Source organism: Macaca thibetana, chromosome 9 (assembly GCF_024542745.1).
Source record: "Macaca thibetana thibetana isolate TM-01 chromosome 9, ASM2454274v1, whole genome shotgun sequence".
Classification (NCBI taxonomy): domain Eukaryota; kingdom Metazoa; phylum Chordata; class Mammalia; order Primates; family Cercopithecidae; genus Macaca; species Macaca thibetana.
The window spans coordinates 28,170,697-28,196,573 of NC_065586.1; the positions used below are offsets into that span (position 1 = coordinate 28,170,697).

General features: G+C 44.6%; 1 pseudogene; it reads right to left on the reverse strand.

Annotated features, from left to right (window-relative positions):
* Positions 1-23,556: 23,556 nt before the first annotated feature.
* On the reverse strand, positions 23,557-25,112 carry LOC126962875 (keratin, type I cytoskeletal 18-like; annotated as a pseudogene).
* Positions 25,113-25,877: the final 765 nt, after the last annotated feature.

The window sequence follows — 25,877 nt, forward strand, 5'->3', positions numbered from 1 at the left end:
GGAAATGGATCATCATAAAAGTCTTCATCCTCGTCATCTTCAAGTTGAGTAGGCTAGGGAGGAGGAGGAAGAGGAGGGGTTGGTCTTGCTGTCTCAGGGGTGGCACAGGTGGAAAAAAGTCCATGTATAAGTGGACCTTGCAGTTCAAACCCATGTTTTTCAAGGGTCAACTGTAGTTAAATAAGTCTCAAGGCCGGCATTTGTTTCTCTGCAGCAAACACAAGTGTTGGGCCCAGAAAAGTAGGGAAAAGATTTTAAAAAGAGGTGGCAAGAACTGCTTTGCTCTATTCTGTTCCTCTTCTTTTTTTAAGCTTATTTTTATTTCAATTTGCCTTCTTTACTTTATTTATGGTAGCATAACCTCTGGTTTCTATTTTCTGTTTGTCTCTGCCTTGTCTAATCATTTAGCATATAGATTACACATTTTTCTGTGTCGTCGATATATTTCAGAATCTGATTCGATTTAAGAACACTCTCCTTGGAAAATCACACCTATGCTATACTTAGAATTTCAAATTAAGTAATTCCTTTAAGAATCAGATATTCTTTCCTCAACTAAAAGCCTTTAGTTCACTTCCCCTGATGAAATTCAGTCACCCCATAAAAATCTGACTCTGGCATTTTCTTAGATCTTTTCAATAACAGGTTCTTGATGTTGACTCAGAAATCTTCAGTAGATATGAGGCTAAGGTGGTGGAAAGGGCATGGACTTTGGGATAACACATACTTGGATTAAAGACATACTGGCTTTAATGCTTATTAGCTAAGCGCAAAGACAGATAAAATCTGTTAAGTGTCTATTGTCTTCTCCATTCATTGCTTCTCTTCTACAGACAAGCTAAGAAATAGAGGAAGGATGTTAAGGCTAGCAGTTTTGGCCTGTGGCTGTATCCAGAGTCTTTTTAGAGTGGATAAGTTTTAGCACTCGACGTCACCAGTATAAAACTTGGAACTCCAAGACAACAAAAAATTTAAAAATTAGTATTATCTCATTATCAAAACAGAAATTCAAATCATAAATATTATGAATTAGCGTTAAGAGATTGAACTGATACCTCCAAAGGATTATTTTTTCTTTTCCATCTTTTTCTTTTGAGAGATCGCTTTACGTGGTTTTACTGATTTTTTTTTTTTTGTATATTTTTATTTCTTCCTATCATGCAGCACTTGCTCTCTGTGCTTTCCTTTCTCTTTTTTTTTTTTTTTTTTTTTTTGTGCTTTCCTTTCTCTCTCATTACTTTAAAATTCCTTTTGAAATAGAAGAAAACTGGCTGGACATGATGACTCAATCCTATAATCCCAGCCCTTTGGGAGGGTGAGATGGAAGCATCACTTGAGGCTTGGGGTTCAAGACCAGCCTAGGCAACATAGAGACCCTGTCTCTACAAAAAAAAAAATTTGTTTTAAATTAGCCAGATGTGGTGGCACACACCTGTCCTCCCAGCTACTCAGGAGGCTCAGGTGGAAGGAACACTTGAGCCTGGGAGGTGGAAACTGTAGTGAGCTATGATTACGCCACTGCACTCCAGCCTGGGTGATGCAGGGATACCCTGTCGTATTATTATTATTATTATTATTATTATTATTATTATTATTATGAGAGTCTTGCTCTGTCACCAGGCTGGAGTACAGTGGCACGATCTCGGCTCATTGCAACCTCTGTCTCCTGGGTTCAAGCGATTCTCCTGCCTCAGCCTCCAGAATAGCTGGGACTACAGACGTGCACCACCATGCCCAGCTAATTTTTGTATTTTTAGTAGCGACAGAGTTTCACCATGTTGGCCAGGATGATCTCAATCTCTTGACCTCAAGATCTGCCTGCCTCGGCCTCCTAAAGTGCGGGGATTACAGGCGTAAGCCACTGCACCTGGCCGAGGCCCTGTCTTAAATAAAGAAATAGAAGAAAACTTTCTGACTTCAACGTTATATCATTTATCTCATCAAAGGTCTTTCAGGCCCTCTCAATTTCTTTCTTTTTTTTTTAATTTTTAAAATTTTTTAATTTTTTAGTAGAGATGTGGTTTCACCGTGTTAGCCAGGATGGTCTCGATCTCCTGACCTTGTGATCCGCCCGCCTCAGCCTCCCAAAGCGCTTGGATTACAGGCATGAGCCACCGCGCCTGGTCAAGGCCCTCTCAATTTCTTATCTATCTAAGAAAATAGAAAAGAATCTCAACTCCCACTCAGCTACTCCTTATTGACTCAGGCCAACTATTTTCCCACTGTATACACAGAAAGCCCTACTTGATTCTAGTCAGACTGAAATGACTGGTAGTGATCTGTCATTATTCAGTGCTCAAAGCCAAAGATTTCAAATAAAATATAAAGTTAGAAGATTCTTCTGTAGGCCGGGCGCGGTGGCTCAAGCCTGTAATCCCAGCACTTTGGGAGGCCGAGACAGGCGGATCACGAGGTCAGGAGATCGAGACCATCCTGGCTAACACGGTGAAACCCCGTCTCTACTAAAAAATACAAAAAACTAGCCGGGCGAGGTGGCGGGCGCCTGTAGTCCCAGCTACTCGGGAGGCTGAGCCAGGAGAATGGCGTGAACCCGGGGGTGGAGCTTGCAGTGAGCTGAGATCTGGCTACTGCACTCCAGCCTGGGCGACAGAGCGAGACTCCATCTCAAAAAAAAAAAAAAAAAAAAAAAAAAAAAAAAAAAAAAAAAAAAAAGAAGATTCTTCTGTAAATACAAACAAGTCACAGAACTAAACTGACCCAATAATCCCATAGAGAGTTTTGGGATTTTTATTTTGGTTTGGTTTGGTTTTTTTGTATAAACAAAAATTGACCCTTCTGGTCTTAAATGTTGAAACTCACATTTGTTTTATGTGAGTTCCTTCCTTAAGAAATCAATTTCAGGCCTCTCAAAAGAAAATTTTTTTTTTCCAAAGAAAAACTCACCAGACAACCACATCCAATGACATGTGGACACCTCATTTGTTGTGATTGTTTCCTTATCCTCCCTACTTCCTGTTTTCTTACACATAGTTACATTTCCTCCCTGCTATATAAACCCCTATTTTTAGTCATCAGGGAGATGGATTTGAGAATGAGCTCCTGTCTCCTTGACTGCAGCACCGGATTAAAGCCTTTCTCCCTTGGCAATATTCATTGTGTCTGTGATTGGCTTTTTGTGTGGCCACAGGACGTAGACAGAATCCCTGATCTTCCGTAACAGAACCTGTAACATATTCCAATATGCATGTTTACAAAGCTCAACTCTGAAAGAAAACTTCGAAGGGAAATATGAATACATTTTCTTGTCCTGACATAAAGGATTGATCATGGTTTTTAGGTAGTTCTGCCTTATTCCTCTATTTACCTTTGTGAGTTTAACAAAAATCATTCCAGAATGTCAGAAGGTGGTATCTATTTTTGATATTGCTTCTCCAAAATGACATTAGAAAACCCATGGTGTAAGGGCCAGGCATGGTGGCTCACGCCTGTAATCCTAGCACTTTGGGAGGCCGAGGCGGGCAGATCACAAGGTCAGGAGATCGAGACCATCCTGGCTAACACAGTGAAACCCAGTGTCTACTAAAAATACAAAAAAATTAGCCGGGCGTGGTGGCAGGTGCCTGTAGTCCCAGCTTCTCGGGAGGCTGAGGCAGGAGAATGGCGTGAACCTGGGAGGCAGAGCTTGCAGTAAGCCGAGATTGCGCCACTGCACTCCAGCCTGGGCGACAGAGTGAGACTCTGTCTCAAAAAAAAAAAAAAAAAAAAAAAAAAAGAGAAAGAAAAAAACGTGGTGTAGGTGGGGATTCTTGACAGCAATATTCCATTAAAAGGGTGTTGATAAGGGTATTCCATTATCAGGGTCAATTGGCTACAGTGGGAGAGAAAAAAAAAAGAAGGCCAGGGGAAAATTATAGTTCCAGAAAAGTCGCCCCTTCCTCACATTGGCCCATATTTTTGGGTTATCACAAAAGGAAAGTAAATAGGACTTAAGCATGAGAAAGGGGAAAGATTTGCTTGGTTGACATCTGAAGGCAGGTGTGAGACTGGGAGAGCTGGGTGTGGTGGTTGCACCTGTAGACCTGGGTACTTGGGAGGCTGAGACCAGAGGATTGCTTTGGCCCATGAGTTTGGGACAAGCCTGGGCAATGTAATGAGACCCCGTATTTTTAAATATATATTAAAAAAGAAAAAGACGGGTCAGGCGCAGTGGCTCACGCCTGTAATCCCAGCACTTTGGGAGGCTGAGGTGGGTGGATCACCTGAGGTCAGGAGTTCAAGACCAGCCTGGCCAAGATGGTGAAACCCTGTCTCTACTAAAACTATAAAAATTAGCCGGGCGTGGTGGCGGACACTTGTAATCCCAGCTACTCAGGAGGCTGAGGCAGGGAATTGCTTGAACCCGGGAGGCGGAGGTTGCAGTTAGCAGAGATCATGTCACTGCACTCCAGCCTGGGCGACAGAGCAAGATTCCATCTCAAAAAAAAAAAAAAGAAGAAAGAAAGAAAAAACTGGAAGAGGTGTGAATGCAGGCATGCTGCTGGGTCTTCATTCCAGCTGGAAAGCCAACTGTTTCCCTGCTCAGGGGTGACAGGTCAAGTGTCAGCTGAGATGCCATTGGAAAATTAGAATAATGGAAGAGATTCAGAGGAGGTGCAGGGGATTATAAACTTCTTTCCCTACTCTCCTTTCTCTGAATGCTATGACCAGAGCTTGCCTGGTGACTATGGACCAGTCCTAGGGTGCAGAGGCTTTGCCTGCACCACAGAGATGACCTTGCCACGGGTTCACGTGCGTTCTCCACTTTCAGACACACAATTTGGTGTGCTCTTCTTGCAAAAGGGCATGCCGCATGTAGTGAACACTGTAATGTCCCACTCAGGTTCCCCTTCAGGAATGAAGGCCTCGGTCCCAGAGCTGTGGGAGGTTCTACCAGGAGACAGCTGTCATTTTGGGGCCCCCTTGGGAACTGCCTCAGCTGAAAAACCTTACCCAAGGTCGTTCGCCCTTCCCAGGGTGGCCTATGTCCAGTGACTAATTGACACAGCCTCTCACTCAACTGCAACAGCTCTGGAAGGCCTTCCTGGGTTCAGAGCTCTCTGTGGGGTGGATTATAGCATTTGTCAAAACTCCATCCGAGCCCAATTTCTCCCTTTGCCTAATCCTCCCTGTGCCCTCTCCTTCCTTCTCAAGGTAAGCTTCCAGGAACACTCCTTTAAAAAAAAAAATTTTTTTTTTAATGTTTATGGGTACATAGCAGGTGTACAGGTGTATATATTTATGGGGTACATGAGCTGTATTGATACAGGCATGAAATGCATAGTAATCATATCATAGAGGCCGGGCGCAGTGGCTCCCGCCTGTAATCCCAGCACTTTGGGAGGCCGAGGCGGGCGGATCACGAGGTCAGGAGATCGAGACCATCCTGGCTAACACGATGAAACCCCATCTCTACTAAAAATACAAAAAAGGAGCCAGGCGTGGTGGCAGGTGCCTGTAGTCCCAGCTACTCGGGAGGCTAAGGCAGGAGAATGGTGTGAACCCGGTAGGCAGAGCTTGCAGTGAGCCGAGATTGCGCTACTGCACTCCAGCCTGGGCGACAGAGTGAGACTCCAATTCAAAAAAAAAAAAAAAAAAAAAAAATCATATCATGGTGAATGGGGAATCCATCCCCTCAAGCATTTATCCTTTGTGTTACAAACAATACAGTTACACTTTTAGTTATTTTTAACTGTACAATTAAGTTGTTGTTGACTATAATCACCCTGTTGTGCTATCAAATTATAAGTCTTATTCATTGTTGCTATTTTTTGAACTTATTAAACGTCTCCACCTCCCCCTGACCCCTCACTAACCTTCCCAGCCTCTAGTATCTATCCTTCTACTCTCTATGTCCATGAGTTTAATTGTTTTGATTTTTAGATCCCACAATGAGTGAGAACATGTCATGTTTGTCTTTCTGTGCCTGGCTTATTTCACTTAACATAATGATGTTCAGTTCCATCTATGTTGTTGCAAATGACAGGATCTCATGCTTTTCTATAGCTGAATAGTACTCCATTGTGTATATGTGCCATGTTATCTTTTTTTTTTTCTCTTTTTTTGAGGCAGAGTTTCACTCTTGTTGCCCAGGCTGGAGTGCAATGGCACGATCTCGGCTCACCGCAACCTCTGCCTCCTAGGTTCAAGCAATTCTCCTGCCTCAGCCTCCCTAGTAGCTGGGATTATAGGCATGTGCCACCAGGCCCAGCTAATTTTGTATTTTTAGTAGAAACGGGGTTTCTCCATGTTGATCAGGCTGGTCTCAAACTCCCGACCTCAGGTGATCCACCCGCCTTGGCCTCCCAAAGTGCTGGGATTACAGGCGTGAGCCACCGCGCCCGGCCCTTTTTTTTTTTTTTTTTTTTTTTTTTTGATGTTTTTTTTATTCATTCATATGTTGATGGACACTTAGGTTGCTTTCAAATCCTGGCTATTGTGAGCAGTGCTGCAACAAACAAGAGAGTGCGGATATCTCTTCAATATACTAATTTCCTTTCCTTGGGGTATATGACAGCAGTGGGATTGCTGAGTCATATGGTAGCTCTATTTTTAATTTTTTGAGGAACCTCCAAACTGTTCTCCATAGTGGTCAGGAACACTTCTTAATAAAGATCCTGCCTACTAGTTTCCGTCTCAAAGTCTGCTTCTGGGGGAGACCCAACCTTAACATTCGTATTTGCTTTATTATACTGACGACAATTGCATCCACTTCCAGAATTTTTTTTTTTTTTTTTTTTTTTGAGACGGAGTCTCACTCTGTCCCCCTAGCTGGAGTGCAGTGGCCGGATCTCAGCTCACTGCAAGCTCCGCCTCCCGGGTTCAGGCCATTCTCCTGCCTCAGCCTCCCGAGTAGCTGGGACTACAGGCGCCCACCACCTCGCCCGGCTAGTTTTTTTGTATTTTTTAGTAGAGACGGGGTTTCACTGTGTTAGCCAGGATGGTCTCGATCTCCTGACCTCGTGATCCACTCGTCTCGGCCTCCCAAAGTGCTGGGATTACAGGCTTGAGCCACCGCGCCCGGCCCCAGAATTTTATATGTATAGAAAACTGTCTTCAATACGGTACAATTTCTTGAGAGACTTCTGATTGTTGACTGTTAATAAGGACCTAGTGTGACAAAATAAATAATTAAACTGATTAATTATTGTTGACTTTCGTTTTGAAAATGACAACCTTTAAGAAATGAAAGACTTAGATATACAGGAAAGTGAACTTGGAGTCTGAGGGGCTAGGTCAGTTACACAGCAGAGTCTCTCACCGGCCAAGCAAGAAGTGATGTCAGGGAACAACCGTGGTCCTTTCAGCCCCAGTTCATTGCTGGTAAATGTTAAACATTCTGTTGGTACTTGTTTAGCTCCTATTTCCTCCTACACTAGCAGGGGAGTGGGAAAATACATAGCAGCAAACTCAAATGAAACCGCAACTGCCCCACCCCTGCCACAAAAACAAAAGGAAAAACCTCCCAACTCATAGGCACTTGTGTTTGTGTAGGAATGGAAGGGAGGAGGAGAAATTGTGCAGTTACTCAGCAGTGAAAGTAATGTTGATGGTAGAACTGCTAGTGACCACCAGAAATGGAAAGAAGAATGTCAGCTCCTTCAGCCCCAATAGAGAGAGGGAGGGAGGGAGAGGAAAGGAGAGGGAGAAGGAAGAAATTCTGAAAGAAAAATGACCTGGCGGGGCACAGTGGCTCACACCTATAATCCTAGCACTTTGGGAGGCCGAGGCAGGTGGATCACTTGAGGTCAGGAATTGAAGACCAGCCTGGCCGACATGGTGAAACGCCATCTCTACTAAAAATACAAAAGTTAGCTAGGCATGGTGGTGGGCATCTGTAATCCCAGCTACTCAGGAGGCTGAGGCAGGAGAATCTCTTGAACCTGGGAGGTGGAGGTTGCAGTGAGCCGAGATTGTGCCACTGCACTCCAGCCTAGGTGACAGAGTCAGACTCAGTCTCAAAAAAAAAAAAAAAAAAAAAGAGAGAGAAAGAAAGAATAATGACCTGAGAAAAGTATGTAATAGTAGGAAGCCCCTGATACAAAGAAATCCCAGTTTTGGTAAAAATTGGTTGTGATTTATGTGCAATTCTTTTGATAAAATTCTGTGGTCTCCTGGAGGAGCCATAACCACAGACATGTCGAATAACAAATAAAACAAATAAAAAGCAAGAGAGAAGGTGCTGATCTTTTTTTTTTTTTTTTTTTTTTTTTAAAGTTTATTCTCCAACTGGTTTGTTTCCCCAGAAAGCAGCTGTTTAAAATTGAGAAATAGCTACTACTCTTCTGTAATACACTCTGGGGAAAGAGAAGAGGAAGGAAAGCAAATACAATATTACAAAAAAACCTGTGCAGTGTTAGGTTAAATTGGAAACGGTTTGTGGGTTCCTTCTCTCATCAGAAAGGAAAAAGAAATGTAGGAATAAACAGATGAATACATCTGAGAGGAAAAAATTAAATTCTCACTATGCACAGGAAAAATTAAGCTACTTAAGAGAATTATTAACAATGTGTATGTTAGCATATTGCTTTGGGAAGCGGTGGAAAATGCTCTTTTGAGCATTCTCTACTTGATTATGATCTTGCATACAATTTTGAGGGCATTGTAAAACAACAGGTAGATGCTTATTATCTGCCACACCTGCTCTGACCAGCTCTATAACCCGCCCCATTCCATTCGGTGACTGAGAGGCCCAGGGTGTTAGTGTACAGAGATCATGGGAAAATCCATACAGAAGCCTCTGGAGGCGGGGCCCAGTGGCTCATGCCTGTAATCTCAACACATTGGAAAGCTGAGGCAGGAGAATCACTTGAGGCCAGGAGTTCGAGTCCAGCCTGGGCAACGTAGCGAGACCCCATCTCTATGAAAAATTTTAAAAATTAGCCAGGCATGTGGTGGCCTGAATCTGCAGTCCCAGCTACTTGGGAGGTTGAGGTGAGACAGTCGCTTGAGCCCAGGAGTTTGAGGCTGCAGTGAGCTAGGATTGTGTCACTGCCCTCCAGCCTGGGTGACAAGGCAAGAATCTATCTCTAAAATAAACACATACAAAAAAAAAAAAAAAAGCCTGTGTAATCTGCTGTCTATACATGCTCAAGCAATTCAGCAAATATGCAGGTTACAAATTGTGTTACCAGCTCTGTGTGTTGTGGGGCTACAATTTCAAATATAGCCCTTTAGGGACCTATTTTTTATTTTAAATCATTAAAAGTAGAATCTTGTTTTTAAAGAATACGTTGCATGGATACCAATCTCTTTTTCAATATTTTATTCTCTGTAGTAAACCAATTCAGATTTCAAGACCCCATGTGTGAGCAGATCAATGCTAAGCACTAATGACAACGGAAGGATAAATACTGCCATTGTCGGCTGGGTGCGGTGGCTCACACCTGTAATCCTAGCACTCTGGGAGGCCGAGGCAGATGGATCGCTTGAGCTCAGGATTTCGAGACCATCCTGGCCAGCATGGTGAAACCCCGTATCTACTAAAAACACAAAAATTAGCCAGACAAGGTGGCGGTCACCTGTAACCCCAGCTACTTGGGAGGCTGAGGCAGGAGAATGGCTTGAACCCAGGAGGCAGAGGTTGCAGTGAGCCGAGATCACGCCACTGCACTCCCGCCTGAGTGACAGAGACTCTGTCTCAAAAAAATAAAAAAAACAAAACAACACAAAAAACCTGTCTTTGCCTTCTAGATCAGTCTTGGCATGAAGTCTATCCAATGAAGTAGCTTGTGACAAGTACTTGAAGCAAATAGTTTGTGCATTTTTCTACATTTATGCTAATTATGTCTATTTCGGAATGGTAGTCTTTCAAAACAGTGTGATGGTTTTAAAGATATATCCACAAATCCTCTGATACTGCCTCCCTTAAAAGAAGAAACTTAATTCCTCTCTCTCTGTGTGAGGATTAGGGTTAGGGCTAGGATTAGCCAATAGAATATGGCAGAAATGATGTCACTTCTTTCTGTTTTTTTTTTTTTAATTGTGGTAAAATATACATAACAAAATTTACCACTGATACCATTTTTAAGCATACAGTTCAGCAGCATGATATACATTCACATTCTTGGGCAACCGTCATCACCATCCATCCGTCCCCAGAACTTTTTTTTTTTTTTGAGACAGAGTCTCGCTCTGTCACCCAGGCTGGAGTGCAGTGGCCGGATCTCAGCTCACTTCAAGCTCCGCCTCCCGGGTCCACGCCATTCTCCTGCCTCAGCTTCCCGAGTAGCTGGGACTACAGGCACCCACCACCATGCCCAGCTAATTTTTCTGTATTTTTAGTAGAGATGGGGTTTCACCATGTTAGCCAGGATGGTCTCGATCTCCTGACCTCGTGATCCGCCTGCCTCAGCTTCTCAGAGTGCTGGGATTAAAGGCATGAGCCACCGCACCCAGCCATCCCCAGAACTTTTCATTTTGCAAAACTGAAATCTGTACCCATTAAACATTAACTCCACATTCCCCTCTCCCCTGGCCCCTGGCAACCACCATTCTACTTTCTGTCTCTATGGGTTTGACTACTCTGAGTCCCTCATATAAATGGAATCGTACAGTATTTGTCTTTTTGTGACTGGCTTATTTCACTTAGCCTAATGTCCTCCATGTTCATCCATGCTGTAGAGTGTGCCAGAACTTTCTTCCTCTTTAAGGCCTAATAGTACTCGATTGCATGTATATGCCACATTTTATTTATCCATTAATCTGTTGATGGACCCTTGAGTTGCTTCTGCCTTTTGGTTATTGTGAATAATCCTGCTCGGAACGCGAGTGTACAGATAGCTCTTAGAGATCCTGTCTTCAGTTCTTTGGGGTATATACCCAGAAGTGGAATAGCTAGATCACATGGTAATTCTGCTTTTAATGTTTTGAGGAACTGCCATACATCTGCATCATTTTACATTTCCACCATCAGTGTCCAAGGGAACCAATATCTCTACGTCCTCACCAGCTGGAGCAGACTAATACAGTCTCACAGGCATTCTTTGTAAAAATTATAAGAATAAAAGCATGGACTCTGTAGTCAAAATACTGGGTTTGAGTTCAGTTCCACTACTTACTAGCTCTATGACCTTAGGGAAGTTATTTAATCTCTCTGTTCCTATTAGGGAAAAATAATCATATCTACCTTATAGGATTATGAGGACTATATTTGTTAAAATTTTAAAGCACTGTGCGTGGCTCATATAGAGTAAATGCTGTATAAGTGTGTGACAAATAACAAAGAAACTGAACCAGGCACAATGGCTCATACCTGTAATTCCAACGATTTGGGAGGCTGAAGCAGGAGGATCACTTGAAACTGGAAGTTCAAGGCCAGCCTGGGAAACATAGCAAGACTCTGTCTCTAAGAACAAACAAAAAGACTCGACACAGTGAATCACACCTGTAATCCCAGCACTTTGGGAGGCCAAGGCAGGCAGATCACCTGAGGCCGGGAGTTCAAGACCAGCCTGGCCAACATGGTGAAACCCCGTCTCTACAAAAATACAAAAATTAAACAGGCATGATGGCGGGTGCCTGTAATCCCAGCTACTCAGGAGGCTGAGGTGGGAGAATCACTTGAACCTGGGAGGCAGAGGTTGCAGTGAGCCAAGATTGTGCCACTGCCCTCTAGCCTGGGCGACAGAGTGAGACACTGTCTCAAAACAACCAACCAACCAACCAACAAGCAAAACCCACAAAAACTAGCCGGGCATGGTGGTGCATGCCTGTAATCCTACCTACTTAAGAGGCTGAGGTGGGAGGATTGCTTGAGCCCAGGAATTTGAGGCTGCAGTGGGTTATGATCACACCACTGCACTCCAGCCTAAGCAACAAAGTGAGACCCTTTCCCTTAAAAACAAAGAAAACTAACACACACACACACACACACACAAACTGATGAGTCATATTCCATTAGTCAGGAAAATAAGAGCAACCTAAGAAATTTGAATAAGGAGATTATTATTGGGAACAAGAGACTTATATAACCTCTGAAGATAAAAAAGGCAGGAATGGCAGGAGTCAAGGATCACAGAGAAGCCACCACCAATCCTCAGCACTGATTCTCAGAGGACCGTTAAAAGCCTCGGGCCGACGCTGATGTCAGCTGTCTGCATCTGCAGATATCCATGTGTTTCTGGGGAAGAATGGTTCCTCCTAGTCTTCCACCCACCACTCGCTTCTCAGATGCCTCCCTGTGTGCTGGCGAGCCTGGAAAGTGGGGGGTTCAGGCTTTCAACAGCTCCTGGGAGGTCTCAGGGAGGCAGGGCTGACACCAAGTTTGAACAGACAGGGTTTTATTTAACTTCTGATTATCTCCATGTGTGTTTTGCCTTCATTCATGATTAAAACATTGATTAGAGCCCTAAGAGATCTGTCTACAGCTGTATTATAAATTCTTTAATGTAAGGGAGAGCATATTTTATACTTCTTTTACTCTCCTTTTGTGCCTTAATAGAATTTTGAACCTGGAATGCACTATGGATGCTCAAGAGATTTTTTTTATTAAAAAAATTAAAAACCTTTATAAGAAAAGTGACTGTGACATAATTCAAGCCACAAAGGGCCACTGCTGAAATTATTTTAGATGAAACTTCCTTTTACAAAGCATCTCTTTTTCCTTTTTTTTCCCCAGTGTATTTTATGTTTACTTCCCAGTCCATTCTCACACTGCTAATAAAAACATACCCGAGACTGGGTAATTTATGAGGAGGTTTAATTGACTCACAGTTCCGCAGGGCTGGGGAGGCCTCAGGAAACTCACAATCGTGGTGGAAGGGGAAGCAAACACATCCTTCTTCACATAGAGGCAGCAAGGAGAAGTGCACAGTAAAGGGCATATAAAACCATCAGATCTCATGATAACTTACCTTCATGAGAACAGCATGGAGGTAACTGCCCCTATGATTCGATTACCTCCCACTGGGTCCCTCACACAACATGTGGGGATTTTGGGAACTACAGTTCAAGATGAGAGTCAGATGAGGACACAGCTGAATCATATCACCCAGTAATAGTAGAATTTATTATTAAAAATCAGTTCTTAAAAACACCCTGGGCTGGGTGCGGTGGCTCATGCCATGTAGCACTTTGGGAGGCTGAGGCGGGTGGATCACCTGAGGTCGGGAGTTCGAGCGAGACCAGCCTGACCAATATGGAGAAACCCTGTCTGTACTAAAAATATAAAAATTAGCTGGGCGTGGTGGCGCATGCCTGTAATCCCAGCTACCCAGGAGTCTGAGGCAGGAGAAGCCCTTGAACCTGGGAGGCAGAGTTTGCAGTGAGGTGAGATTGTACCATTGCACTCCAGCTTGGGCAACAAAAGCAAAACTTAATCTCAAAAAACAAAAAACAAACAAAAAAACACCACTGCTATTCATGGCATGTCACAAAGACACAGAACTCAGCTTGATGGGGAGCTGACAAGCCAGATCTGGGACAATTTGAGCACCAAAATAACTGCGTGTGTCAATACATTGCAAACTGTTGGATAAAATAGTAATCCATGAGTTCATACTGATAATAATAGGTAATAAGCAATACTAAACAGGTAAATCAACAACTGGGAGAAAAGGAAGTCTTGTTGACGGTTCACTGGTCAACTTGGAGGAGTGCTGAAGTTGGACACTCATAGTAAAGCCTGAATAAGGTAAGAATTATTAATATCAAAGGGTGTTCAACCTTGGAGGGTATTTCAATGAGGAGCTTGGCTTTAAAGTGTGTTCCCCTAGACCGTTTATTAGCTGCAAGATAAAAGAATACAGCAATTATACAGTGGAGAGATTGGATAACACCTTGACTGGGGTCTAAGTGAACCCACTGAGGAACTGGTGAATACCACTTGCCATCAGACGTGGTCCCCTGAGAAGGGTCCATCACTGATGTGGCTGTTTGGAGACGAATGCATACCCACATCTAATAAGGAAACACCAGCCAAACCCAAAGTGAGGAATATTCTATGTTTTTTAAGAGACGGGGGAGCTGTATTTTCAAGAATATCAAGAAAAGTTGTAGAAATGTTCTAGTAAAGGGGACTAAAGAGACATGACAATGAAATGCAATATCTGACCCTAGAATGAATCCTGTACTGGAGGAGAAAAAAATTCTATAAATGACACTGGCCAGGCACAGTGGTGCATGCCTATAATCCCAGTGCTTGGGGAGGCAGAGGTGGGAGGATTGCTTGAGGCCAGAAGTTCAAGACCTACCTGGGCAACATAGCATGACCCTGTGTCTTCAAATATATAAAACAAAAAATTAGGCTAGGCACAGTGGCACACGCCTGTAATCCCAACACTTGGGGAGGCCAAGGCGGATGGATCACTTAAGGTCAGGAGGTCAACACCAGCCTGGCCAATATGGTGAAACTTCACCTATACCAAAATATACAAAATTTAATTGGGCATGGTAGTACATGCCTTGTAGTCCCAGCTAGTCAGGACGCTGAAGTGGGAGAATTGCTTGAACCCAGGAAGTAGAGGTTGCAGTGAGCTGAGATTGCACCACTGCACTCCAGCCTGGGCAACAGAGCAAGACCGTGTCTTTAAACAAACAAACAAAAAGGGACATTAGTGAGTTAACTGACAAAACTGGAATACCAATGAGGTTCATATTTTAAATAAAAGTCATTGTATGATGTCAAATTTATTGAGATTAATAACTATGAAGTGGTTAGGAAATGTACGTTGTCATATATAAGGATAAAGAGCCTTAATGTATGTAACGTACCCTCAAAATAGTTCAGGGAAAAATGATTAGGAAGAGATAGACAAAACAAATGATAAAGCAAATGGCGTAAAATGCTAACAGTAGGGGAACAATCTAAGTGTTCTTAGTACTATTCTTATTCTTTCAAGTTTTCTGTGAATTTGAAATTATTTCCCCATTAAAAAAGGAAAAAAATAATTAACTCATGTTTTCACCTTTTTTTTTTTTTTTTTTTTTTTTTGAGACAGAGTCTCACTCTGTTGCCCAGGCTGGAGTGCAGTAGCGCAATCTCAGCTCACTGCAAGCTTCGCCTCCCGGGTTTGTGCCATTCTCCTGCCTCAGCCTCCTGAGTAGCTGGGACTACAGGCGCCCACCACCACGCCCGGCTAATTTTTTTGTATTTTTAGTAGAGACGGGGTTTCATCATATTACCCAGGATGGTCTTGATCTCCTGACCTCGTGATTCGCCTGCCTCAGGCTCCCAGAGTGCTGGGATTACAGGTGTGCGCCACCGCGCCTGGCCCACTTTTCACTTTTAACTAATTTTAATGAACAAATCTCAAACAAATGGAAGAATATAAAGGAAATTATAACTAAATCCGATGTACTTATTATTATTATATTTTTTTACAAAGAAAAACTTTAGTAAGAAATAAAACTCAAGAAGATTTCTTTTTTTTTTTTTTAATTTGAGATGGAATCTCACTCTGTCACCCAGCCTGGAGTGGTGCAGTGTCATGCTCTCAGCTCACTGCAACCTCCACCTCCCAGGTTCAAGCAATTCTTCTTCAGCCTCCAGAGTAGCTGGGATTATAGGCTCCTCCTACCACGCCAGGCTAATTTTTTGTATTTTTAGTAGAGACGGGGTTTCACCATGTTGGCCAGGCTGGTCTCGAACTCCTGACCTCAAGTGATCTGCCTCCCTCGGCCTCCCAAAGTGCTGGGATTACAGGTGTGAGCCATTGTGCCTGGCCCTCAAGTAGATTTCTGAATGCAGTCTGAAAACTGAAGAGTTCTGAAGGTAGACCCATTGATGGAAACTCGTGTTCCTAACCAAAGGGAACATGCAAAGCCGTGATAGAGGAAAGGTCTGCCTCTATCAGAGCTCACCAGGTCTCCTGTTTTCTCCATCACTACCTTTTCTAGTGTAGGGTTTGCCCCTGTGTCATCCTTACAGAGCACAATGTGGTTATTTCACTCCCCTTCTCTACTGAGTTGAAGAGTGTCTCCCCCAAATTCATGCCCACCCAGAACCTCAGATTGTGACCTTATTTGGAAATAGGGTCTTCACAGATGTAATTAAGTCAAGAGGAGGTCACATTGGATTAGTGTGCACCCGAATCCAATGATGTGTGTCCTTATAGGAGGGAATTTGGGCACATAAACAGACACATGGGGAGAACGCTATGTGATGACAGAGGCAGAGACTGGAGTGATACACCTGCCAGCTGAGGAAGGCTAAAGATTGCAGGCAGCCGGCTGGGTGTGAGAGCTCATGCCTGCAATCCCAGCACTTTGGGAGGTCAAGGGGGGTGGATCACTTGAGTTCAGGAGTTCAAGACCACCCTGGGCAGCATAGTGAATCTGCGTCGCCACTAAAAATACCAAAAAAAAAGGCCTGGCCGGGCGCGGTGGCTCAAGCCTGTAATCCCAGCACTTTGGGAGGCCGAGACAGGCGGATCACGAGGTCAGGAGATCAAGACCATCCTGGCTAACACGGTGAAACCCCGTCTCTACTAAAAAATACAAAAAACTAGCCGGGCGAGGTGGCGGGCGCCTGTAGTCCCAGCTACTCGGGAGGCTGAGGCAGGAGAATGGCAGGAACCCAGGAGGCAGAGCTTGCAGTGAGCCGAGATCTGGCCACTGCACTCCAACCTTGGCGACAGAGCGAGACTCTGTCTCAAAAAAAAAAAAAAAAAAAAAAAAAAAAAAAAAAAAAATGCCGGGCGCAGTGGCTCACACCTGTAATCCCAGCACTTTGGGAGGTCGAGGAGGCAGGTGGATCACAAGGTCAGGAGATCGAGACCATCCTGGCTAATACAGTGAAGCCCCATCTCTACTAAAAATACAAAAAAATTAGCCAGGCGTGATGGCAGGCACCTGTAGTCCCAGCAACTCAGGAGGCTGAGGCAGGAGAATGGTGTGAACCCGGGAGGTGGAGATTGTAGTGAGCCGAGATTGCACCACTACACTCCAGCCTGGGCAACAGAGTGAGATTCTGTCTCAAAAAAAACAAAAAACAAACAAAAAAAAAGATTGCAGACAGCACCAGAAGCTACAAGAGGCAGTGAATGACCCTCCTTTAGAACCTTCGGAGAGAGAGCATAATCCTGAATATGCCTTGATTTTAGACTTCTAACCTCCAGAGTTGTACAACAATAAATTTCTGTTGTTTTAAACCACTTACTTTGAAATAATTGGTGACAGCAGCTCTAGGAAACTAAAATACTAAAACACTTTCCCTTTTTTTTGGAGACAGGGTTTCACTTTGTCACCCAGGTTGAAGTGCAGTGATGCCATCACAGCTCACTGTAACCTCCAACTCCTGGGCTCAAACGATCCTGAGTAGCTAGGACTACAGGCACGAGCCACCACACTCGTCCGACTAATTTTTACAATTATTTGTAGAGACGGGGTTTTCACCTTGTTGCCCAGGTTGGTCTTGAACTCCTGGCCTCAAGCAACCCTCCTGCCTCAGCCTCCTAAAGCATTGGGATTACAAGCATGAGCCACTGCACCCAGCCAAAAACACCTTCCTAATCGGGTTTAACCTGCTGAGGATAGCGTTCGAGGTCAGGGTGGTACCACACCCTTTATTCCAATACACTAAACTTGGGATTGCTGAAATGCGAGGCGACGGGGCCTTTCAGCAGGAAGGCCGTGAGCACCCACTCTCAAGTAGTCACCCTCATCTTCTATATCATATTATTGGTTTATTGTCTTCATCAAATAACATTATTTGTTATCATTTTTCCTTGCTTATCTTCTGTCTCCCCCATCAGAATACAAGACGTAGGAGAGCAGGGATCTTATCTGTCTTGCTCATGTTGTCCCCGTGTCTGGTCCACAGTCTAGGCTGGGTGAAGATGTTCTGAATAAACAGCATGAGTGTGAAGAAGCTCGACATCCTGGAGAAGGGAGAGAAGGTCAAGGGCCTGCAGCAAGGCCAGCAAGCCCAGTGACAAGCAGCAAGCAGAAACATCTTGTGGCGCCCCAGAAACACCTTAAAAGATTGTGAATTTGTTTCCTAGGATCTTAATGTTAAAAAAAAAAAAAAAAAAATCCCGGCACAGTGACTCATACCCATAATCCCAGCACTTTGGGAGGCCCAGGTAGGAGGATCACTTCAGGCCAGGAGTTGAAGACCAGCCTGGGTAACATAGGGAGACCACATCTCTACCAAAGATAAAATAAAAATTAGCTGGGCATGGTGGCATCCACCTGTGGTCCCAGCTACTTGGGAGGCTGAGGTGGGAGGATCACTTGAGCCTGGAAAGTTGAGACAGCAGTGAGCTGAGATCACGTCACTACATTCCAGCCTGGGTGACAGAGTGAGACTCTGGCTGAAAAAAAAGAAAAAGAAGAAAAAGACTGTAGATATATCTATTTCGCTCTCTGTGAATTGAGCTCCTTCATGTCGTTTCTCTTCACTGTCTGACCATCTCTTCCATCCTTCAGTTTCCACTTTAAATGCCTTTCCATCTGCCAAGTAGTTGGAGGTGTCCTTACGTACTTCCCAAGTCAGTTCACATCTCAGTTTTAGGGCTTGTATTGTATCTTTAGTCCGCCTGTTTCCAAGCCGATCTTCTCCATAAACTTGAGTTTCTTGAAGATAACCTCTGTTATCTTCAGGGCCCACCAGTGCTGGTCATAGAGTGGGTGCTTCATGGACTTCTTTGTGTGCATTGGTGGATAGATAATGAGGTAACAACTTGCCTCTCAGAGCCTTAACCACCCCTAGTTAAGCCATGAGATAGGGCTATGGTTTCCAGTTTGCACGACCTCCTCCCTAAGTTCATTGCCCCAGACCTAGAATGAGGAGAATTGGCTGGTCCCACTTCTTTCCTTTTGGCTTTCCAATGGTTTTCTTCCAAGCTATAAGGCCTTGCTCTAGAGATTTTAAAGTATTAAGAACTGGAATACTGTTCTACATGTTTAGGTCAGCAGAGTCAGTTGATCCACAAAATGCACATGTTGGTTTTTTTTTTTTTTCATCATTAGGTCTTAACCCTTCTAATGAATGATATTTGCCCCCGAACTCAGAAGTGATGTTTGATCCTACATTACACATGCAAAACAAGTTACTTAAATAATGATTTAGGCCAGGCGCAGTGGCTCAAGCCTGTAATCCCAGCACTTTGGGAGGCCGAGACGGGCGGATCACGAGGTCAGGAGTTTGAGACCATCCTGGCTAACACGGTGAAACCCCGTCTCTACTAAAAAATACAAAAAAAAAAAACTAGCCGGGCGAGGTGGCAGGCGCCTGTAGTCCCGGCTACTCGGGAGGCTGAGGCAGGAGAATGGCGTAAAAACCCGGGAGGCAGAGCTTGCAGTGAGCTGAGATCCGGCCACTGCACTCCAGCCTGGGCGACACAGCGAGACTCCGTCTCAAAAAAAAAAAAAAAAAAAAAAATAATGATTTAGTCCAGGTTCTCTGACAAGCAGATGCCAAGACAGGATTAGCTGGATAAGAGATTAATTGGTGAAAACACTGGGGAGGGAGAATGAGAAGGAAACAAGAGGGTGATAGGAGAGCCATCAGATCATGACACAGGTTTGACCCCTGGGAAGGCAGAAGGAAGAAGGAAAAGAAGGAAGGAAGGGAGGGAGGAAGGGTGGGAGGGAGGAAGGAAGAGAGAAAGGAGAGGAGGGAGGGAGGAGAAGGGAAGGAAGGAAGAAAGGAAGAAACTGGAGAGGGAAAGAGGAAAAGAGAAAAGGAGGGAGAAAGGAAAGAAGAAAGGAAGGAAGGGAGGGAGGGAGGGAGGGAAGGAGGAAGGGAGAAAAGGAGGAAGGAAGGAGGAGAGACAGGCCATAGACTGCCTTGTAGTTCTAAGAAAGTTTCAGCAAGGTCAAAAGGGAGTCAGTGAACCTAAGTTGCCCATTAGAGGAGTCCCTGCCTCCCAGGAAGGGGCCTCCTTGGTATCCCTGCCATACTCAGTCTTTGACTGGGAACAGCCCACAGAAAGTGTGGCCTCAATGCTGGGCACACCAGCAGCTAGGGCTGGAAATAAATTATGCTTCCTGCAGTAGGAGATCTGAAAGGTGTATCCTCATGCTACTGCAGACAACAATTTGTATAACTTAGAGTTAACTACCCTCTGATCTTACCTGAAACAGTGGAGTGATCCAAGGAAAGTTTGGGGTTTAGTCCTCAATCATCATCCACCTGGGCCTTGTTCTCAATTCCACTAACTAAACAAAGGGTTGTAGTCGCAGCATCCTAAATGAAGATTGAGAAGAAGGATCCACATTTTGCTAAAAATGTTAAGCTCTAGCTCTGTAGCAAAATAATTCCTGTTTTCATTTCAAAATACAATAGATGTATTACTTTTCTTCTGCTTCCGCAAGACACTGATTTGAGATGAGTGTTGGATGCCTGCAAACAGGCAAAAACAAAGCAAAACTGTTAGTCCAAAGTCTTACTTATTTTTTATTTTTTATTTTTATTTTTTATTTTTATTTTTTTTTTTTTGAGACGGAGTCTCGCTTTTTCGCCCAGGCTGGAGTGCAGTGGCCGGATCTCAGCTCACTGCAAGCTCCGCCTCCCGGGTTTACGCCATTCTCCTGCCTCAGCCTCCCGAGTAGCTGGGACTACAGGCGCCCGCCACCTCGCCTGGCTAGTTTTTTGTATTTTTAGTAGAGACGGGGTTTCACCGTGTTAGCCAGGATGGTCTCGATCTCCTGACCTCATGATCCGCCCGTCTCGGCCTCCCAAAGTGCTGGGATTACAGGCTTAAGCCACCGCGCCCGGCCTTCGGCCACTTATTTTTTATAGACTGATTTATGGATCAAGAAATCTTTGATTTGCCTTTGCTACCAAATGAGGCCACCTTACCATGGGTCATCTTTACCTCCATGCCCTAGGCCTGCTAGGGGACAGTATCTCACCTCGACTAACAGGCGTTCAGTTACACTGACATCAACTAGATTAAGAGAGTTAGCTCTTTCCCCAGTGAGTTGACTGTTCAGGAAGTCAGTGTTTGCAAGAGGCCTTCTTTGCAGAACTCTCTCTGCTAAATCATTTGGGGAACATTTGTAAACATTTGCTATTTACTTTTCTTTTTAGAGACAGGGTCTCACTTTGTTGTCCAGGGTGATCTTGAACTTCTGGCCTCAAGCAATTCTTTTGCCTCAGCTCCCAAAGTGCTGGGATTATAGGCATGAGCCACTACCTTGGTCCTTCATCTGGGGAACCTTTTCAAAATGTCCATATAAACAGTGGTTGGATCTGGTGCAGACAAGCAGTCTTTGGAGGTGATGAAATCTGGTCTTGCATTCTAGCTCTACCACATTTTTGTCAACAAAGGCAGGTGACTGGTAGATACCCAAATGTCAGACCTTTGGAAAAGCTCCAGAAGAAAGGGGAGATAATGCCCGAAAGGTCTAAAAGTAGCTGTTGGAATTTGGTCACAGAAAGTGACCTGCAGAGGATCAACTCATTCACTAGGCTAGATGGAATTGGGGAGATAGAGGACAGTCCAATTTGCAGGGAACGGGGTCAGTGAGGCATAGAGAGAAAAGCCGCAGTCAGGTTTCTAATGTACCAAGGTGGAAGGCAAGGACTCAGGCACAGAGGTCTAAATAAGGAATCAGTGCCGGGCGTGGTGGCTCAAGCCTGTAATCCCAGCACTTTGGGAGGCCGAGATGGGTGGATCATGAGGTCAGGAGATCGAGACCATCCTGGCCAACATGGTGAAACCCTGTCTCTACTAAAAATACAAAAGAAATTAGCCGGGTGTGGTGGCGGGTGCCTGTAGTCCCAGCTACTCAGGAGGCTGAGGCAAGAGAATGGCATGAGCTGGGGAGGCAGAGCTTGCAGTGAGCCGAGATTGCGCCACTGCACTCCAGCCTGGGCAACAGAGCAAGACTCAGTCTCAGCAAGGAAGGGAGGGAGGGAGGAAGGGAGGGAGGGAGGGAGGGAGGGAGGGAGGGAGGAAGGAAGGAAGGAAGGAAGGAAGGAAGGAAGGAAGGAAGGAAGGAAGGAAGGAAGGAAGGAAGGAAGGAGAGAGAAAGAAAGAAAAGAAAGAGAGAAAGAAAGAAAAGGAAGGAAGAAGAGAAAGAGAGAGAGGGAGGTAAGGAAGGAAGGAAGGAAGGAAGGAAGGAAGCAAAGAGACTGATAACACAGTGGGATTCCATTATCCACAAGGGACTAAAATAGGATCATGGAATAAATGATCCAAATCGGCCTGTACTCATGTGTTATCAATAGGGCTGAGAAATTCTCTGTTTTCATTACCTTTTGACAACTGATGAGAGTGAACAGTCCTCTAAGATTAATGATGTATTGGCAGCCACTGCCTTGCACAATCCAATCTCTAAGTTAATGCTTTACCTCTTGGTAAATACTGCATATTTTTTTAAAGTACATATTAGAAAAAGAAAGCAGATTTGGAGAGTAAGATTCTGCTATCTTACTTCTTTTTCTTTTCTTTCCTTTTTTTTTTTTTTTTATAGAAGGAGTTTTGCTCTTGTTGCCCAGGCTGAGTGCAGTGGCATGATCTCGGCTCACTGCAATCTCTGCCCCCCAGTTTCAAGTGATTCTCCCGCCTCAGCCTCCCGAGTAGCTGGGGTGACAGGCATGTACCACTATGCCCGGCTAATTTTGTATTTTTAGTAGAGACCGGATTTCTCCATGTTGGTCAGGCTGGTCTCGAACTCCCGACCTCAGGTGATCCTCCCGCCTCAGCCTCCCAAAGTGATGGGATCACAGCCATGAGCTACTGCACCCACCATTTTTTGTTTTGTTTTGTTTTGAGACAGGATCTCACTCTGTCGCTCAGTCTAGCATACAGTGGTGTGATTACAGCTCACTGTGGCCTCAGCCTCCCAGGCTCAAGCAATCCTCCCACCTCAGCCCCTCCAGTAGCTGGGACTATGGGTACACCACCAGCCTGGCTAGTTTTTGCTTTGCTTTGTTTTGTTTTTTGTTTTGTAGAGATGAGGTTTCGCCATGTTGCCCAGGCTGGTCTTAAAGTTCTCAGCTCAAGTGATCCACCTGCCTCAGCCTCCCAAACTTATTTCTTTTCAGCTACTTAACCTTCTATTTGGTACATTTCATAGAAGCATTTGTGGATTATTTCTTTATTATTTTGCTTTGCTTTGTTTTGTTTTTTGTTTTGTAGAGACGGGGTTTCGCCATGTTGGCCAGGCTGGTCTCGAACTCCTGACCTCACGTGATCCACCCACCTCAGCCTCCCAAAGTGCTGGGGTTACAGGCGTGAGCCACCATGCCCAGCCAATTCAGGGTATATTTTTTAAAGTATTCTAAGTAGTGCCTTAAATAGATTTTAGTATACATGAAATCCAAAAACCAGGAGTAAGATGATTAAAAAATGAGCATCAGAAAAGAAAGTTTGGGAAAATAAAAGTAAGATTGCCAAAATTGGGCTAGGTGCAGTGGCTCATGCTTGTAATCTCAGCACTTTGGGAGGCCGAGGCGGGCGGATCATCTGAGGTCGGGAGTTTGAGACCAGCCTGGCCAACATGGTGAAACCCTGTCTCTACTAAAAATACAAAAATTAGCCAGGCGTGGCGGCATGCGCTTGTAGTCCCAGCTACTCGGGACGCTGAGGCAGGAGAATCGCCTGAACCCGGGAAGCAGAGGTTGCAGTGAGCTGAGATTGTGCCATTGCAAAAAGATTGCCAAAATGTTTTTGATCTCTGAGCTTTTTATTGCCCTTCTTCTCCCCAAAGGGTACTCTGCTTCTGTTGGCTTAATGTCTCAGAACTTTGGTGTCATTGGTCTCAGATACCACTTTGCCATCCACTATCTGGCAGATAGTGGTGTTTTGGATGGTTTGTATGGAGTTGCTGCTGTCCAGGGCATCACCAAGATTGAAGTCCTCGCCATCTTCCAGCAGGCAGCGGTAGGTAGTGATCTTAGCCTCCTATTTGACCTTGATGTTCAGCAGGGCCTCCTACTCCTGGGCTTGGTGCTGCCTCTCTGCCTGGGTCTGTGCCAGCTCTAACTCCAGGTGCAGGAGGATCCTGCTGAGCTGCTCCATCTGCAGGGCGTAGCAGGCCTCCACCTTCCTCATGCTGTTCTCCAAGCTGGCCTTCAGATTTCTCATTGAGTCCAGGTCGATCTCCAAGGACTGGACTGTACGTCTCAGCTCAGTGAGCATCACCTCAGCAGTTCTGACCTCGGGGGACTGTGTGGTGACCACTGTGGTGCTCTCAATCTGCTGAGACCATTATTTGTCTAGCTCCTCTTGGTTCTTCCAAGCCCACTCGTCATATTGGTTCTGGATGTCTGCCATGATGTTGGCAAGTTCCTGAGATTTGAGGGCTTCTACCTGCACGGCCAACCTAGAGCTGGCAATCTGGCCTTGTAGGCCTTTTACTTCCTCTTCATGGTCCTTTTCATGAAGAGCAGCTCCTCCTTGAGAGCCTCAACCTCTGTTTCCAGCTGCAGCTGAGTGACATTGGTGTTATCAGTGACCTTGCGGAGCCCTTGGATGTCGCTCTCCACAGACTGGCACATGGCCAGCTCTGTCTCATACTTAACTCTAAAGTCATCAGCAGCAAGATGGGAATTGCTGATCTGCAGAACGACGTGGGCATTGTCCATAGTATTTGCAAAGATCTGAGCCCTCAGGTTCTCCATGATCTTGAAGCAATGGCCCCAGTCTCTGACCTGGGAACCCTTCTTCTCCAGGTGCTCCTGGATTTTGCTCTCCAACCTCCAGTGCTTGGTCTCCAGGCTCCTCACCCTGTCCAGATAGGAGGCCAGGCAGTTATTCAGGCTTTGTATGGTCTCCTTCTTGTTCTGGATGCCTCCCATTCCTGCCAGATCCCAGGGCATCCCCATGGCCAGGCCCCCCAAACCCCAAGCCACCCCAGAAGCTGGTGGAGGAGGAAACAGAGATCCAGGAACCAGAGCCCCCAGTGCCTACATAGATGGTGGCCATGCTGCTGACTGGCTGGGTACCATAGCTGGACGGCTAGATGGAGCCCAGGGACAAGTAGTTGATGGAGACAGTGGAGCAAGTGGTGAAGCTCATGCTGTCCGGGGAGGATAGTGAGAGGACAGGACTCAGGCTTTGCCAATGACCAAGATTGCCAAATTTTAAGAAAATCAGTAAAAGAGCTAAAAGCTAAAGTCAAGGAATTCTTTCAGATTTTTCTATCTTACCAATGATAAAAAATATGAGTGGTAAATTAAGAGGCCTGTAGGATTAATTCAAGAGGATTGATACAATTCCAGGAAGAGAAAACAGAGGTGAATTAGATCAGAGAAGAGAGAGAAAAAAATAGAGGTAATAACCAAAGAAATAATAGAAGAAAATCTCTCCATGTAGAATACATTTGAGCAAGACTGATATTTAGCCACATCTCCCTGAGATTTTACAAGAAGGACAAAGAATACTTAGAAGCTTTCTGACAGAAATAAAACAATGATGGGTTCACATACTTGCTACAGTATTAAAAGAATTTAAAAAAATGTTAAAGGAAATAAAACAATAGGTTATAAGTGCTCTTTGTCATTCTTGTTTTCAAAGCTCTGAGAGACAGAGACTTGTATTCTGATTTTATTGTACTAATTGTCACATCTATTACAGCTTTTGGGTCTATCTTCTCCTAACCTTATCACTCTTAAAACCACTTGTATTTCTTCATATGTTTATTTTCTCAACTGAAATACCAGATGGTTTCTAAACTGATTAACTTCCAGGCCAACAAGATTCTTTTCCTTTTTTTTTTTTTTTTTTTTTTTTTGAGACAGGGTCTTACTCTGTTGCCCACACTGGAGTGTAGTGGCACGATCTCGGCTCACTGCAACCTCCGTCTCCTAGGTTCAAGCAATTCTCCTGCTTCAGCCTCTGGAGTAGCTGGTACTACAGGCATGTGCCACCATGCCCGGCTAATTTTTGTATTTTTAGTAGAGATGGGATTTCACCAAGTTGGCCAGGCTGGTCTTGAACTCCTGACCTCAGGTGATCTGCCTGCCTCAGCCTCCCAAAGTGCTG